The sequence below is a fragment of the Symsagittifera roscoffensis genome, unplaced genomic scaffold, assembly GCF_963678635.1.
Source record: "Symsagittifera roscoffensis unplaced genomic scaffold, txSymRosc1.1 SCAFFOLD_474, whole genome shotgun sequence".
Lineage (NCBI taxonomy): Eukaryota > Metazoa > Xenacoelomorpha > Acoela > Convolutidae > Symsagittifera > Symsagittifera roscoffensis.
In genome coordinates this window covers 1-15892 of record NW_026971254.1, presented here as the reverse complement: position 1 = coordinate 15892, position 15892 = coordinate 1, and positions in this window count along the sequence as shown.

Below are 15892 nucleotides of genomic sequence, written 5' to 3'. Positions count from 1 at the left end.
TGACCAACAATTCATAAGCCCTATTGTAATCACTGTTAAGAAAGACTGATCAATTAAATTAGCCTTGGATTCGAAAAAAAAATAAATAAATCGATCCACAAAAATAAATACCAGATGCCGAATTTTGATGTATTGTTGGACAATACAGCGCAATTGGCAAAAAAAGGTACAAATAAGCCGGGAACAACATTTTTTCTACGATAGATCTACGCTACGCGTATAGTCAACTGCCACTGGACAAAGCGACCCGTACGCAGTGTAACTTCAGTATAATTGGGGGAAATGCAACGGGAACCTATCAGATCTAAACTGGTTTCTACGGGCTCACGGATATGCCCGCAGAATTCCAGAAAGCCATCGATTTAACTCTTAACAACAAGAAGGACACGTTCGCATTCTTAGACGATATTTTAATTATATCCCACGGTACGAAAGAGCAGCACATAGAAAAACTGACTAAAAGCCTAAATAAATTAGATGACGAAAAAATGGCAATTTCGGTCGATAAAGGTAAATTTGGTTGCAAAGAAGTAGGTTGGCTGGGATTCGTAATAAATGAATACGGCACCACACCTATGCAGAAGAAGACCGACGCAATAATAAATCTATCATACCCAAAAACATTCAAACGATTGAAGACTTTTATGGGTTCGATCCATGATCTAAACAAGTTTATACCCAACTTTGCTCAATTATGTAACCCTTTAAGACCCCAACTGTCTATGATAAACAAATTTAATTTTCATTGGAGTGAGGAAGACGGAAAAGCGTTCAAAAACATTCTTAATGCCGTTAAAAACATTTTGGAAAATAGACACTTCGTAAGTGACCGGGAAACTCGCATTATTTGTGATGCTAGCCCCGATGGAATAGGCGCGGCTCTTGAACAAGATACACCAGAAGGTTGGGCAACTATTGCGTATGCATCAGGGTTCTTAAATTCATGCGATTAAAAACACTCGGTAAACGAACTCGAGCTTTCGGCGGCAGTGTGGGCCATTGAGAATTTCAAGTATTAACTATACGGTAGACGCTTCACTCTGATAACGGACCATCAAGCATTCGTAAGTGCGCTAAAAAGTATTAGGGGCAACAAAACCTACCAAAGCTGGTTAAACAGATGGATTGAAAGACTCATTCCATTTGATTTTGATATACATCATTTGGCCGGTAGTAAAACGGGCCTCATTGATTACATTTTGCGACACCCAGTCGGTAAACCACAACCTCCGGCATACTAGGACGAACAATTTGTCGTAGCATTAGTCGATGACTTCGCCAACTGCGTAGAATTCCAAGATAGCAGCAGTAATAACATATCCTTCAATAATGTTAAACCAATAAATTATCTATGCACCAAAGAGCTCAATCTGAACGAAAACTTCGCACTTTCAAATTTGGTTCACACACAAACTGCATTCACTGTTTGTAGTCAATTGTTTGAATCAAGTCGCTCTTCATTAAAACAAAAACTCAAAACAAAATTCAATAATGAGCAAGCAATTGCAACAAGGTATGGCCTTACCCCCGTTTCGACGAATACAGCGGAATGCAGACACAACTTACCTTTCCACCTAATAAATACGTGTCTTTTAATGATTTTATTTTGAAACCACCACCGCCAGAACTCACAATCAGTGACGTAAAACACCAGGTTATCCCGTCAACGGAAAGTTATACATTCAGAAGAATTGAAAACGAACGGGTAGCTGCGATTTGTCAGACCCTGGAATGAACAGAAAAACAAGACACGGAGTGTTAGACACAGGTTGATGAGGACAAGACAGGACACTGAATGCCAGACAACCGCCAACATCGAGGAGGAGGACACCCCAATGTTCAGAAAAAATTTACGAAAAGTAATGGATGTAAATTTTATAGCAGCCGCATTTAGACGAGACCAGAATCTATCGCCGCTTATGAACATGGTTAAGCAACAAAAGTGGGACAACATTAAGGATTGCTACGGTCCTTACTTTTTTATTGTAAGACACCGCCTGTCCGTCAGAGACAATATCCTCCTATACGACGACAGAGTCGTTATACCAACGCAGTTAAGACCCACACTTATGGATGCACTGCACCTTACACATCAGGGCATCAGGGACAAAGAGGAATGCTAGAAGCGGCGAAACACCTTACTTTTTTAATGTAAGACACCGCCTGTCCGTCAGAGACAATATCCTCCTATACGACGACAGAGTCGTTATACCAACGCAGTTAAGACCCACACTTATGGATGCACTGCACCTTACACATCAGGGCATCAGGGACAAGGAGGAATGCTAGAAGCGGCGAAACACAAGTGGTACCCGTATTTACACCGAGATATTGTAGCAACGGCCCAAAATTGCAAACGCTGCCGCGAGAAGGGTAAGAATTTTAAAATAATCTCGGGTAAAAAACACTACACAACACTGGACGCGATGGTCGAGCCGAATGAAGAAATTCAATTGGATTTTGCGGGGCCCCTACCTGACGAAAACGATAAAGAGGTTCACATATTGGTGGGTGTAAGTGATAGACTCAATTTATCAAAAAGAGAGGAATGTTATCCGTACGGATATTGTAGCAAAATATCCAGTTTTGATTAAGTCAGTTCAGGCGCTAGAATAACGAATTGGTAACATTTACATGTTATAGATATAGAGTAAACTAATTAACCTATAGACGTCTGATGATTAAATAAGTACTTATTTATACGTAATCACGTATGTACTAGTACCTATAAGGCACTGTTTCTCAAATGATTCGATATAAGTGTCAGCCTGTAGCGAGTTGAATTTAAGTTGTTCTCTTATTCGTTTAATTCTCAACTAGCACACAGCGTAGCTCTCACTAACACAGAGCCAACATATATTATATCTCACCTAACGGTCGTGGGTATAACATCAGTAAAGAGCAATGCTGATCTAAGCGACATTTTAGGTCCTCTTGCCCACTCCTCGCGCAAGAAAAACAGCCTATTTCTGTTTTATAACAAATTAAGGTCGGAACATTCTGTGCTACTTGCACAGCACTGCAACTGGTTAATTATGTTTTAATCGTTTCTGCCTCAAAATCAATTCGTGAATAAAGGTGATATTTTGTCCATAACGTAGCCCAGGACTGCAAAAAAGTAATCTGATCCAGCTTGGTCTGCTTGCATCCATCGGGGACCTGAAATACAAAATTGCTTGAAAAACGCAAAAATTGAAAGGTGAAATTTAATTAAAACAGAAAATTGCTGAGTCAGCATTTGGAACAGAGGCGGATGGGGAAGACGCCTCCTCCTTTCAGGGATTTGACTCCTTGTCAACCCATTTGGTCCGCCTTTGGTACTTTTTAAGAAATCCATTTTTGGCTGACCGCCCCCAAATTTTTCTAAAGACACCTTGGGCGCCAATATAAACTCTTTTTGAGGGGGAGCGCGCGCCAAAAAAAAACGCGTTTTTTTTGTCAACATTTTCCAAAAAGTTCCCAAAAGCGGCTTTTTTTAACCTGGTTTCTAAAAAATTTGCCTGCGGCGCAGAAAAATTGGCCGAAACAGCGTCTTTTTAGAGCTTTAGGAGAACTCGGAAAATCAATTTATTCGACCGAAAAAAAGTCGTCAAAATTTTCGATATTTTTTTTGGAAATCCTCCCCCTCTAGAAAATTTTAGATCCACCCCTGATAATTTGGAAGTTGTATCGTTTTGTCGTAATAGTTTCAAAGTTTTTTGAAAAAAGTGGGACACATTTCAATTAGAGGTTATTTTAAGAGATTTAGAGCAACTGTTTTTAATAAAAAAAATGCTTAGGTTAAAAAAACAAATATACAATTTGATGATATTTTTTAGATTAGGATTTTTTAACTCCACGTATTGAAACTTTGACTTCATCTATGAATTTTACGGTAAAGTGTAATGAAACTGTTTTTGTATGAATCTTCTTCAACCAAAATTTCCGCCGACATTTACGTAAAAAAAATTATGACTCAGCTTATTAAATCACTGCTATTCTTAAATATAAATGATTCTGAAAAAGAACCAATAGTTCGATGTAACTTTGGAACCTATCAAATAATTTTGCGAAAGATACTCGCTTTCATAGAAGGAATAAGAACATTTTTTTTACATCAGAATTGAAGGGAATTTAGTGCCAAAATAATCGATTTTTTTTTAAAAATCTACTAAGTCTATTTATAATCGAAATATAGTCAGTGTAAAAACTTTAAACATTAAAACTTCAAAATAACCTGTGCCTTATTAGTAGATACACTGCTATCTGTAAAAATATCATAAATTCTGTATAAAATAGATTATTTTGTCTAAAAACTATAGGTGTCGTAACAATTTCAGTTATGGCGATTCAAAATTCAAATTAAAAATAATTTTTAAAAAAATGCAGCAAATAATTGTAATCAGGAACAATTTTGTCAGCTGAATTCATTGAGCAGAAGTATTTACCGCAAATTACAAGTTTCAAGAATTCCCTCAAATTTTTGGCCACTCAAGGGTTCCAGCGGTAAGTATTCTGTGCAGAAATTTTTGAAATGCTATGCTTAAGAGTAGTATTGTAATCCACCGTGTGTCCTTAGGGGGGGGGGGGTCTTTTCGACGGTAGGGGTCTTTGGGGTCCTACCAAAAGTAGGGTCCAAAAGGACCCATCTTTTTTAAAGACCCCAAAGTACCCTGCCCGAAATAAAAAGACCCCTCTCTTAGGACACCCGACAGACAAAATACTTTGGTATTTATTTTCGCGCGGTGGTTAAATTTAATCCCTTCCAAACTTTCCCACCACTAAATAAGTATGGGTATATCCAGCTGCGGTTTTTTCGCTGATTTTTATCTAAAAGCTAATCCTTTTCGTTCATATAAATATGAGTTTACATAAAGTACCATTCATTTTTCCTTTTAAAAATTTTTGGTAATTATTGTTCGTTTCTTTTTCTTATTTTATTTTCAAACTTATTTCCAAGTCTCCCTTATTTTCGACTTGCACCATTTTGATTCTTTTAGCCTTACTATTAGCTTACTTTGGGAAACCAAATACGCAATCCTTCGCTCCTGCTTCAAGGGTAAGTTGCAATTACCAGTCTCTTTTGCGCCGGTCTATTTAACTTAAAACAATGTTTGCTGAATGTTTTATATTTACAAATGTACAGCCGTAATTCCAAGTAACAAGGCAATTTAGCCGAAATTTTCAAGTGAAAATTTTTATTGATCAATTTTATCAAGTTTTCTCCTTTTTTTCTGACTAGAACGAACAGACGCTTCTGTTAGAATGAAGGGATTATTGATAGGCGGAGGGTCTCTTGAACTGCTAGCTGCGCTTTCTTCTTGAAGCTCTTCCTCCGTATAGCTTTCTTGAAGAAAGCCCCAATCTGGGACCCGGAATTCCGTCGATTGCCAGCTTTCGCTGTTTTCGCTGCTATAAGTCGGGGTATTTGTCAACTGTGAGTTTGCCCACTCGCTTTCTTCCGCAATGGCCTCGAAGAACACATTTTCTTCTGGAGACCTGTGTCCAAAGGGCAATGTAGCTATCCCGTCGATTAGTAAGAACCGCTTACTATCGAAGGGTGAAAGGGCAATTCGGTTCTGCGCTATGGTTATGTTGGTATGGGCTTTCGATTTTATTGAGTAGTTGTATATACGAAGGGTTTTTCCACTCAGTAATGTTTCCCTGAACCTCTGGTGTGTAAGTTGCTGCTGGGAGTGTTGTACTACTCCTTTTGCACTCCTTTTGCTAGTTGAATCTAAATGAAGAACAAAGATTAGCCGATAAACATATTTTAGCTTTGTAAGCCCATAAAAATTCGCAAGCCCAGTTCTAGTATTAATAACGAAAACGGTTCCCAAATTTGAACATTTTGAAGACTCAATATCTAATAACATTCCAATTTTTTCAATTCCAAAAAGTTTAAATATCTTAATTCATTCCAAATTATAAAAATTCCAAATCGTGTCATTATCAAAAAATCATTCCATGTCAAAATTTTAAATTTGTTCACGTCAAAAGTTACAAAAGTGCGTTTGTGGTGAGTATTTGCTTAAAGCATTTTAAATGATGAATGGTTCTTCATTTTAAGTTTTTAAATGAAGAATCAGAGCCTTTCAGGGCTATTTATGTCTATTTAAATTGACAGGGATCAACAAAAGTTATTAATTTGGTCCCAACAAGATCCAAAACCCCAATGAAGGGAACCCTCAATGTAAAGAAATGGAGGGGGCTTGGAGAGGTGCTTTTTTTTCAATACTAACCTGCTTATTTCAACGAGTAGAGCTTTGGTTTCAACGCGATGAATTCTGCAATGATTTTTCCCGCCGCCTCGTCCTTAAATTTCAATACAACCTTCTTATTCACATTGCTGAATAAGAAGTGATCGCTTGGGTAGTTGGAAAAATCGAAACTATCGGTCAGTTTTTCTGCGTATACGTCTTCGGTTTTTATCGCATAAATAAACGAATCTGTGTCACTGTATAGCAGTTCAAAGTTCAATGAAAGTAAGACATGAATCTTTTCGACAAATCCAAAATACTTGCACCAATTATCATGGGTTTGACCCACAAAATACTCGTTACAGCAAAACAAACAGTAGCAACTTCCTCGTCGATTATCTGGAAGCTTTTCATCGTGCTCAAAGCTGTTTTTTGAAGCAATTCTCTTTCATTTCTAATAATTTCTAGTTTTTTGCGTCCTAGTTTTGATTCCATAGTTTTACCGAATGCTGAATTTACGATGAGCTTGTAAAAGTTCTCTTCAATTTTGTTGCGCGCTGACATTCTCAATTGAGTGTTTAAATCGACAAAGGGCTCCATCCATCTACCTTGACGAAATTTTAAGACCTTAATCAATTTGGTAACTCTTAAGCCTAGTTCTATATAGAGTTTTAATGTAAGGTAGTGCAGAACGTAGCCTTCCTTTGGATCTAATGTTTGAACCAGTTTTGATCCCCATCTCCCCTAACATCTGTATTTGCTCGTTACTTAGTTTATCCGTGCCGATAACTTCACGTTAGGGGGCTAGCGGGTAGTCTGCAAAGTAATCTTGAAGTTCTTCAGGTATACTGAGATCCACTTCCAAAATGTATCCCCACTCAGATTTATCGTCGGTTTGCAAAATATATTCGAGACTTTCCTCAACTATTGAGAAATCTTTGATGGGAAGGGGACAGTGTTTTATAATACCCCCGTATAAATTGTTAGCGTCTATATTCAATAGATAGCTAGAGGGCTCTTCAGGATTGTAGTCTTCGAGGTATTTGTTGTTGGCTTTAAAAAAACGGCGTGCATATATCGATGACATCCCTCCCCGTATCATTTTTTGAACCATGTTCAAATGCTCCCTTTCAGTAAGTAACTTGAGGTCTGCATTGCAGACTTTTAAGAATGCATCGCCCGAGAGGTTACTAGCCGTGAAGTAGCATGCACAATCTAATCCGTACGTTTCGTAACAAACTTCACGAAAGGCTTCGAATACTGAAGCAAGTAGTAGTACGTCCGTTGCTAGGTATACATCATGGTACTCGCCTAGTGATGCGCATTTCATTTCGGCGAAAACTTTAATGGCATGGTTGTACTGATTTTTCGAAACACTTATTTCCCCTCCCTGTAAAGTGTTGCTCCACATTTTTCTAGGTGGCAGTCGGGTTTCTCGAAACTTTTCAAAACTACTAAAGTATGAATACGGATAGAAACCTTTTTGTTTTAGCAATGCTATCTGTTCTGATGAGTAACCAAGTTCTTCAAAGTAATTTTCCAGTAGGAAAATTTTTTCTTCCGGCAAGTATTCGACGAGTTTTGAAAGGGGGGACAGCATGAATTTATAGGAGTCTATGAAACGTAGATTTTCATACACTTTTTTGATTTTTCCGTTTTTATCGGTGTATGATTTGATATAGACCGACATAGTGAGTGATATATACTTCTCCTCAGTGGAAGGGATCACTGAGTAAGTGTTTTCGGGGTTACTATTTGAGAGCGCTTTTATAATGAAATGCAGATCATAGTTTGTCAAGTTATGCGCTATTACGGGTATATAGTTCGCCGTTTTTCGATTGATATTGCATTCGTTATGCGCCCACCCCAAGAACTTGTTGGTATAGTGACAGTGATCAAGTACAACTTGGTCATTGTCAGCAAATTCTGTTTCACATATCCAACAAGTGTGCGCTTCTTCACGCGTGCAACTTGGTGTGCCAGTGAACGTGTAATATTTTCGTTTTTCGAGGTATATTTGTTTCGCCAAGGATTCGAGCGAGGCGATCAATTCCTTCATAACATTTTCTCCTCTCTTCAGTTCAAACTTTAAAACTTCACGCTTCCCAAATTCAACAACGGCCAGAGCGTAACCGCATGGTTGATGAATCTCTAGTGTTTGGGTGCTAGATTTTTTGGGGTCGGGTTGCGGTCCGTATACGGGTAGTAGTAGCGATTTGAGGTCAAAGTAAATAACCCTCGGTACATACCAGCGGGCAGTTAAATTTTTGAATCGATGAGTGTCCTTTCCCGGTTTTGGCATAGTGATTACCACTCCCTCGTCTTGGTAGCACATTTCCTGCTGCCTTTGAAGTGTATCGATGGATGAACATGTATGGAAGCATTTGCGGCAAATTTGGTTTCGGTCTCGGTGTAGTTTTCTTCGCATATATTCCACAACCCTCATCAAATCAGTGATCAGCACATAGTGATGAGTCTGTCCGTTGCTGAGTAGTAGTAGGTCAACACATAGATCACTTGAGTATTTGCTGGACACTCTCAAAGGTAGCAATTCACCTTCGTTGTAACTAATGAAAACAAACAATTGAGTGCTTGGGTTTCTGGATGAACGTAATGTGTTATACATGATTAAACAAATGTTTTGTCAAAAAAAATCAATGCTCACCGGAATACATTGACTTGACAGTTGTTAAGTTGTTCAAATCGGTCAATATCATATAGTCCCATTGGCATCTCGTACCAGCCTTCAATTTTCACAACATGTTCTTGGGAGAGCTTGTAATTTTTCAGTTTGTTTCGATGTTGGTAGCTTTGGGCAGCAGGATAAAGAGCAGTTGTGGTCTCTGAATATCGATCATGGTACGCGGCCACAAAGCAGTATAGAAAGCACTTCTGATCGTTTCTCGTTTTAATGTTGGTGAAACGCTGTTTCACCGGTTTCAATGAATCGGGAAGGTCAATGTATGAACCAGCACGGATAGGAGAAAATGCTGCAAAACTTACAGCCAGCTTTTCAATGCGCTCCACAATCCAACGCTACCGTGAGAAGCGAACGTGTTGATGGCATTGACCATATGCTCAATCATTTCCAAATATGTCTCTTTCTCGATTCCATTGAAGAAGACATTGATCATCTTAGAATTCAGATATAACATTGTCTTCTCGTGGCGTAACTCCCCGTCACCAGTTTCGTTTGTATCGCTCGAGAACTTTATCATACTCACGTCCACATGCAGTTGAAACTTACAGGGTCCTTCCTGCACTCTTTCGTCTATCAACGCATCAATTTCCTCTTTTTTTCGCATAATTACATTCATCAGATCGAATTCATCCTCCTTAACGCTCAACTCGTATCGTCTTAACTTTCCCCTAAACGCAGATTCAGTTGGAGCAGATGATGTTCCCACCTCATTTCCGGGAGTCCAAATGGGTAGTTGATGGTTTTTCGACATATGTTGCCGGAACTTCTCAACCGAGAGGAATATTGTATGACAGTAGATACAAAGACTATCAGTTGAGACGTTGTGAGCTAGCTCGACATGCTCCCTAGCTTCTGCCAGCGAGCTGAAGGATTCTCAACATTCGTCACATTTAGTTGGTGGCGGTGGGGCTGCGAATATCTTATGGATATTTTGTTCAAGTCGTCTCAAGTTCCTTGGTGAACTAAAGACTTTCGAGCAGGTCGAACAAATGACTGGTGTCTGTTTTCCACTTAGGCATTGTTGGTTCAAGATTGAGTGTTCAGGAAAGAAGAATTCTTTTCGAGAAATTTTTCAAGTTTTACCAAAGCTGATTTTGACAAAGCAAAAGCGAGAAGTGAAAAGTTTTTCAAAAACAAAATTTGGATCAAGGCTCTATTAATTAAACTCAATTACGTGGGTGAAGCATAAAATCAACAGTGGCTTTGAAGTGGTTGTAGTTTTGGGGCTTTATATGGTTTTTTGAAATGACTGTCAATTCGATATTGGGTAAATGACTCAACTGTATTAAACAGCATAAATACTTGTGGTTAGAGTAGCTGACAATTCCATGAAGGGATCAACCTGGGAATGTTATTTATTTTACCTAAAGTGTGTGAATGTTAACACCCACTGCTATTATCAACTTCCCTGTTTAGTCAACTTGACTAAATATTGAAAATATATTTGAATTTTTTTGCCAAGTTTTTTTGTTTCAACCAAAATGGTAACCCACCTATCAAGTCAAGCAAGGAAGACCCACCAATCAAGTCAAGTCAAACATACCTGACAAAAATGATAAAGGGTAGTTGAGAATTTTGTTCATTTCTCAAATAAATTAGTATTCTATGACAAATTTCACATATAGTTCATCAAAAGATTGATGCAGGGCCGTTTGGTACAGTAGGCAATAACTACCCGGCAGTGCAATTCACTAGGAACCTCTGAAACGCTTGCCCCACTGTAATGTCGGGTCAAAATATTGAGATGTTTCATTTTTAGTACATATTCTTGAAGTGAAAAAAAAAATAAATTACAAAAAAACTTTTTTGTGTCCAAATCCAATGAAACCTGGTCCAATCAATTTGTCGTGATTTATTGGACAGGGTTGTAACCCACGTTGAAAAATCGAGAAAAAAAAACATATTTTGAATTTTTTAACCTTTTTAACCTGAAAATGAGTATTATTAAACATGAAATCTGTTATAGACATGTAATTTTATTATATATAAGGCTTTATACTGGCTCATACACTCTCTAAAGTCTACTCCTAAGAGTCCTGGCTAACCTCACCAGGCTGTAGGCATATTAGAGAGAGAGGAAAAAAACAAAAACAGAGAGTGTAAAGAGCCAAAAGTAACTATGGTTGATTAACCGGCAGAATTGCTGGACCCATCCAAAAATAGCTTTCTTTTGAAAAAGCTATATCCCAAAAGGGATAATAATGGGGTTTATGGATCTTCAGTTCTCTTTCTCTCTCTCTCTCTCTCTTTCTCTCTTTATCTTTTTCTGTGTTAATATTTATATTTTGAAAACTATTATGAAAAAACATAACAAAAACATTTTTATGTTTTTTGTTTCAACATCATGAGATAAAATCTTAGGAAGAGTATTCAGTTTATTTTTTATGATTTTTCGAAATGAGCATTAAAAAAAACTGATATAATTAAGTTGGATTTGACGAGAAATTTATCAAAATTTATACTTTTAGATTTTTATGCCGACTTTTTAAAGTTATTTTGATTTTTTTTTCTATTAATTTTTTCTTTTGTTTTTATTTCCTTTCTATTGATTGAAAAACATAAAGCAAACTTTAAATTAGAAAAAAAATCATAAGCAAAACGTAAACAAAGATTCAGCCACAATAATAAAAAACTTATCAAACTAAATAATAAACCCTCAAACTGGTGCACTCTCGGTGGAAACAAAGTTTTTTTTGAGTGTTCAGAGATCTCTAAATTGCAGTTTGCGCTTTTTCGGCGCAAAGCAAGCATTGATAGGCGGCGTTTCAGCCACTAAGTTTGGTGCAGTGGGACTTTGATTGCCGGAAGAAGAAGTAGAAGAAGTATGCTGCTGCTGTTGTTGAGTGATTGAAAAAATATCCGGTTTTATTGGGGTTTTGGGCGTCTGCTGGTCCTCATCTTTTTTCTCTGTTGAATCTGGTGATTCAATCGACTCAATGTTCCAGTAGTTTTCTCGCTCTGCTAAATCTGTAATGGATCCTTCCTGATTTTCGTAAAAGGGGATCGATTGGCAATCGTAGTTAAACAGTATTTTTCTCGGTGAACGATCAAGGCAAGTAGGGTCTTGAATATCTGTGCGCTTCAGCGCAGGATACGATTCAGTCACACAGCAACTCTCGTAGACCTGTTTTCTGTTTTGTATGAGGATACCAATTTGATCTAGCAAATAGTTGGGCTACATCATATGGTTTTTAGTGACCCATTCATCAAATTCTCTGCTTCCTGGATCAAGATCGTTGAAAGGACTTGTTTTTCGATGACGCATTTTCCGTTCCTGTTGAACCACTACGATAGAATCTCTGGTATAAGTTTGGTATAATATAGCTCTTTCAAGAGAATTGATTGAAATGATTTGCAGTGGAGTTGCCATCGTTGAAAATTTTGTATTGACTGATTTTGAGAGATTGAATAAAAATAGTGAGTAGACTTAGTTTGACCTACCACTTTTAGTTTTTTATTGCTGGTGGTCTAAGATTTAGCCAATTACCATAAATCTGGTTTTGTGAAATTTTAATATGCTTTCAGGGCTTTTGCAATTAAAGTAGAAATGTGAACGCTTTGAAAATCTATACTTCAAAGAAACAGCATGGCGCCTTTTTATGATACCCTAAGCACAAAATGACAAAAATTTTACACTTCAAAGAGATAACATGCATGCCGCCAGGGTACAAACGTTGAGATTTATGAGCTAAAACGGGAATTTGCCAGACAGATGCAAGCAATTGCTATTTCTACTTCAAATAGAGTGCATGACGCCTTTTTTTATGTCCCCCGGACGAGGGGCTTTAAAGGTCTCCACTTCAAAGTGAGTACATGTATGCCGACATATAACATTAACTGAGATTTATGACCCATTCAAGTGCTTTCCAGACAGAATGACAGATGCAATAAACACGCTTTTATCTTATAAAAATCCAATTGCAAAAACTAATTAAATTCTCCCGCTATAGGCTGAAGGGGCGCCATAAAAGTAAATCCACAGATATTTGTTTATCTTCTATCCAATTCATTATTCATTTCATTCTATCATTAAACAGTTGAACCAACAAGTCACTACCGTTACCACCACCACTATGTACTCGTCGCTAGAAAATGATGAAGACTTTTACGATGATTTTCAAGATATATCTTCGGGAGAAAAACGCATTGTACGGGTTGGAACGAAAACTTTTGACAAAACGGGTACATATATCACAGTTAAGTTATATAAAAAGAATGAAGATGGTGTATTTAAATGTTATCAAGCAGTGACCTTAACTACAAGAGAATTTGATTGTTTGGCAGATAATTATACAAAGATTAAAAAATTAGTTGAAAAACAAACTGGTGAAAAGACTTCATCTTCTTCCTCCTCCTCCTTATCCTCCTCGGCTGTAAATGATAAACATCATAAAAGACGATACACGTCAAAACGATCAGTCCCTCCCAAAAAAGAATGTGCTGAAAGTGGCGATGAAAACGATGCGGATGATGAATACTCGAATAATAAAAAGTGTAGAGTTGCCTGAAAAAGAAAAAAAAACGTTTGAATAATTTGATTTAACCAGCAGAATGGTTGAAGCAATGTATGAGCAGTCGCCTGAATTTTTTAAAAAGTTTCGAAAGAATTTTAAATTTTTTATTCTGAACAACGAACCCGACGCCTCACAACTCCCTCTAAACACAAATTTTGCATTTGCAACCCACTCAATTCAGAACGAGTCTTGCGCCCAATTGCTCGACAATGACCATCCCCACATCCATGTTCTCATCGAAGTAACCAAGGATTGTGTCGACGTAGTGAAAAAGATGACCTCAACCACTTTCGTTGTACCTTGTCTACTCTCATCTTTCAAGCATCTAATATTGGGTTGCAGTAAACTTCACCTATCGGGACCCCTGATGGAAAAATTAAAAATTGCTGTCAACTACAACAATTCTATTAACAACTCAACTGAACTGACATTGGAGGTGCTTCTCTACGAAGAAGATTGCCACAAGTTTGCTTTGCTTCACAAACTCGATCCATTCAAACTCAAACTGATTTAATCACTAATGTAACAATTGAACGTTTCATTAATATTTTGAATGGTGATAATGCCGCCGAGTTCTCTAAAATTATTGATATCATTTTGAGTGGGTATGGTCGTTTAGAGATTGATTCAAATACTTTGTTTGTTAAATTTATAATAGAAAAAAAAATTAAATTCTGAAAACGGTTTTTAGAGCCTGCGATAACGCCAGAGGCAAGTGTTCTAGCAACCATAAAACCTGTTTTTTCTTAAAAATAAATTATAAATCATCAAAGAAATGCATCAGTATCACAAAGTTATAACATCATATGTTTAGCAAAACGCATCATGTCATGGTCGTTAACCTTGAAACCTATAGGAAATTTAGATGAAATTATAACATGAGCAACATAAATACAATAAAGTCCGCACAAGACAGAGTTAGCTGATTGGATTGGCTTATTCATCAGTATTTGGTTTCCCTCATGGATAGAACGTCTCATATTCTTGTATACATGTGGATAGTTGTGTAGGCTTCGTCCAAGAGGATCTGCAAAAAAGATTTGACCACCAGCTTGAGCAAACAGTAACCAATGAGTTCCTGGCTGGTCTGAGTTTGATGCGTTCACTATCATGAAAGTATTTTCACGTTTCAATATTGTATTAAATGCTAAGTTAGCGGGAAAAATGCCACAAAATCGATGTTTCAAATGCTTGCATCGGTGAATAAGCTCAGTAATCTGTAAATTGTCCATTTTTTTTACCGAGTCAACTCATTAGAGTGTTTTTAGCTATTTTTCTATCGGAACGCACGTAAACTGTTGATGCACGCTCTCCCATGAAAAGTAACTCTACATTTCCTCCTAGCGGTGCATCAAACTTCAGTTCTACTGAAATGGTGCAATTGGTCAATTCAGGATGAATAAAGTCATGTGAAGCCTCCTGAGTAGATGTGAGATCAAATGCCATAATATAATGATTGTGATAATTAGCCAAACTGATTCCATGACTATTGTTGAAAACAAAGTCTAGAGCTTCCAATGTGTTATAGTATATTCTTTTGTTATCAGTCGTTGACACAGGAGTTCCTGCAATGGGCAGACCGTTTCGGTAAACAATGATTTCATTCAGCTGATATTTTTGATAATGAAACGGGTTTGTTCGGTTAATTCCCAGGTATGCTGTATTCGAGCTCATTGCTAAAATCATTCGACGAACTGGCTCTTTGGCAAAAACGTCTTCTTGTCGCCAGCTTTGCACACCAGTTCTGGCCAAAAAAGTTCTCGGTAAATTTCAATATAATTGTATATTGCGGGTGTTTTCAACAGAGTTTTTTCTATCGACGATAGCACAAAATCGGTTACTGTCATTTTGCGCACATATAGGTTAGCCTCAGTGATTTCAACACGGTAATGTTTATCGCTATGCTCAGGCATGATAACAAAGTCATTAGGAGATCGTCTCAGAGAAAGTCTTATTGTAACACCGCTGATAAGATGTTTGTCACATGATAAAAAATCACAAGCAATTTTACCAAATAAACGGAATTCGGTTGATGCAGCTACGATTCGTTTACGTTCAGCGACATCTTCAGCTCGCCCATTAGCACCTGATGGATTATCTTCATAATAATAACCTTGACAAGCAAGCCATGTTTTCTTTGCATCATTACCATGTGAAAATTCGGTCTCAATGAAACTCTTATGGGCAAAATTGGCATTGGTTGTTGAAATTTTTTCTCCATTCAAGGACATTGTGCATTCGGAAAATAAAGATGAAAGTGGATTGTTAACCAAATATGGGGTGTCTCGTTGTGCTGCCTCTGTAGCATGAGTTCGCAGTACATTACCATTATTTTGAACAACGCGTGCTACAATCTCCAAGCGAGTTCGTTGAAGATCGATAAAGTTGTTTCTATCTCCTAAAACTTCAAATTCGAGCATAGGACCATCAGGTGAATAAGATGGACCAATTTTTTGGGTGAACGCATTTTCAAATGTAACGAGTAGAGGAGGGCTTTT